The following is a 3,485-nucleotide window of genomic DNA, read 5'->3' as shown; positions in this document are numbered from 1 at the left end:
TCCCTCTATCCATGTAATTTGTCAATAACCTTAGACTTCTTTCCATAAAAAGTCTCTATGGAAAATTCTTTCCATAAAGAATTTTATTTGCATTAGCCAATAAAATGAGGCAGAAGTGGCAGTGTACCAGTTCTGAGCCTCGATCTAAGAGGTCCTGAAAATTTCTATTGCTACTCCATTAGAACATGACTGAGCTAGTCTTCTGGAGGATGAGAAAGATGTAGAAAGCTGAGATACCCCAGGATCATCCCCCAGTTTCTGTCAAGGCCAGCCTACACAATTCAATAGCTGACAGTCATCTCCCCCTGAAGTGTGAAGAAGCTGAGTCAAGGTCAGAAGAGCTGCCCACCTGACCTTCAGTTGATCTCAGACATTTGAGCAATTGTCACAGAGGTTTTTGTGGTTGTTTGATGCACAGCATTGTTATGTTAGGTTTCTGACACATGCCTAGTAATAAAACTCCACTTTTATTTAGTGTGGAGACATACTTAGCTAAAAGACATTTCTCAGTTTCTCTTGCAACTCAGTATGACCACCCACAAACGTTTTCACAAGTGTAAGCACACATCTTGTGTGATATTTTTGGAATCGTTCTTTAATTAAAGAGAAAGAAGAAGCCCTTTTTTGCTTTTTATTCTTACCTCCTAGATTGCAACTCTGGTGTGATGACTGGAAGTCCACCAGCCAAAGTGGGTCTTAGGTAACTTTGAGGATGGAACCTAACTTATTGAGGGTGAAAACGAAAGATGGAAGGATCCCGGCGCCTCATGACCATGAAGTAGCCATAGACTACCTACCTCTAAATTTTTGTGTGAGAGAGAATAAACTATTTTGTTCATGGCACTGTTGTTTTCAGTTTTACTCCATGTGCAGTTGAACTTAATCCGATTGGTATAAATATCTAGCTTATCGACCATAAGATTTGCTCTCGGTCTTGCAACATAGATTATGCTCTATTCATGTGCATTTTCATGGCCTATTTTTGTTTTCCTGGATTACGAAGCAAGTTGTATTCTATTCATGTGCATTGTCATGGTCTATTTTCATTCTTCCCTTAGAGGTAATCAATCAGAGGTAACTTCAGAATATAGTAATCATAAGCAAGAAAGCCATCTCTATGATAGTTGCAAAAGAATTGCTAGTTGTGTAAACTCAAGGAACGCTGTGGGCTTATGATAGGAAAGGGTGTGGGAAGCCGGGGGTGGGCAAAGATGACCTAATAGTCAGCCAATCCCTAGACGTGTGAGGACATGTCTGCATTATAAGATTGGGAAGATAAAGACACTGTTGTGGGCCCTTAGAGAGGATGTGAGCAGAAAAACAGGAACTGAACTCTATGGGATTTTATTATGTTCTTTTTCCACAGAAGAGACTCCATCGCTGCCTGAGGAGATTTACCCAAGTTCATGTTTCTCTATTCTACTCTCACTGCCCTGATTTTCTGGGAAGAGTAGAAAGCTAAACTATTTCCTCTCAACATCCTACCCACATATAAAGATTAAAAAAACAACAGCATCATTTTCTTTTCTGAACATACATGTACATATACATGCACAACAAATTAATTGTGGTCCTAAATTGAGGGAAATTGGAGGCAGCTTTTATCAAAACACAATTGAGAGCCACTAGATGGTGCTTCAACTTAATTTTTTTTTTTTAAACATTTCTAAGCAAGCTAAAATCTTACCTCAGACAGTAATCTTGAATTTTTTTCTTTAATTTTTCTACAAAACTGTCCCTCCCTAAGACCAATTCTTGCATCTTCTTGGGTAGTTCTGAAACAATTATAAAAGAAAAGGAAAATGGTTTAAATTAAACTTAAGGAGAAAACTTTTTTCATACTTCAACTGTATTACCCCATCACTTAATTTTAGTTGAAACATTTTGTTTATCAAATGTTAGTATTAATGGCAGCAGATGGTCAGAGGTACAAATAAGATTAGCTGGCCTTTTCCACTTCTTGGGTCCAACCCCTTATCTCCTCCCCCATCATCTTTTAGAGGCATACATGATTTCTAAAGCTGGAAGGAAGCTACAGAAAAAGCCGGCCAACTTCCTCATTTTACAAAAGAGGAAACTAAGACTCTCAGGGTAAAGAGACCATTGGGTGTTACTCAGAAGCCAGCTGGAAAGTGGACTTGCTTTGCTTGCTGATGAGAGCACTCACAAAGTGGACTTTGCAGTTTGTTTTGTTTGGATTGAGAGTTAGGGTTCAAGAGAGAATTTATGGTGGTGGTGGTTTAGTCACAAAGTCGTGTCTGACCCCATGGTCTGTAGCCCACCAGGCTCCTCTATCCATGGGATTTTCCAGGCAAGAATACTAGAGTGGGTTGCCATTTCCCTCTCCAGAGAATTTATGGGAGTCTTTAAAAGGATCACAAGACGAAAAAGGAAAACAACACATGAACTATTCATGAGATTAATTGCTATCTTCAAAGAAAGAGGGAAGATTACTGTTAAAGATTGAGTTTCACCACGTGCCAAGGACCTCACATGCCAGGTACATCACATCTAAACTGAGAAACAAGTGTAATGTAGAGATTTTAAAAATTGCTCTTTTAAGTCTTACTTGAGTCTTTTTTACAATCTGGATGCAAAAAAAGAGACATGAGAGGAAAATTTCCTTGTTTAGGGAAATACACCAACAGTTCAGACAGGGAAAGTAAGGCTCAGGCTGTAGATTGCATTGGAATTACGAAAACAAAGGGAACTAAAATGATCAGCATAATTTGAAAATGTTTTTTCTGGGATCCAGAAATAGGAATTTATGAATCTCATGAGGAATCAAGTAAGAGAAGAAATAGAATAGGCCTTAGCTACAAAAGGGGCTTCCCTAGTGGCTCGATGGTAAAGAATCTGCTTGCCATGCAGGAGACCCAGGTTCAATATCTGGGTTGGAAAGAGCCCCAGGAGGAGAGAATAGCAACCCACTCCAGCATCCTTGAATGAAGAATTCCATGGACAGAGGAGCCTGGCAGTCTACAATCCCTGGGGTCACAAAGAGTCAGACACGATTGAGCAACTAATACTTTATTTACAAAAAGAGAATTAGCTGGTCATAAATTCTCTCTTAAGGGATAGCTAAAGAATTTTAGAATTAAAGATGCCTCTCTGTTAATATTTAATTAAAATCTATTATACACAATAGACTTCATGATTATTGGTGCTTTAGAAATGAAGCAAGAGGGAACTCTGCCCACATTCTGGGGGAAACAGAACAAAGAGGGCAGCAGCTGACAGGCCTTGTGATAAGACCAAGGATGACCACAAATTAGGTGGGAGAGAGAAGACAAGAAGCCACAGAGGAAGGCAAGCACTGATTAGGCATTTTCAAAATGCTGGGGAGGGTATTGTACTTCCCCAAACTACACTGGCTACAGCTTGAGTTATTTTATTTGGACATTAAAGGAAAAGATTTTTCCAGAAGACTGGAACTCTTAGGCACCACTGGGAACTGCAAAGATGATTAGAAATTTGAAGTCTAC

Source organism: Bubalus kerabau, chromosome 2 (genome assembly GCF_029407905.1).
Source record: "Bubalus kerabau isolate K-KA32 ecotype Philippines breed swamp buffalo chromosome 2, PCC_UOA_SB_1v2, whole genome shotgun sequence".
Classification (NCBI taxonomy): Eukaryota; Metazoa; Chordata; class Mammalia; order Artiodactyla; family Bovidae; genus Bubalus; species Bubalus kerabau.
This window is presented reverse-complemented; position numbering follows the sequence as displayed.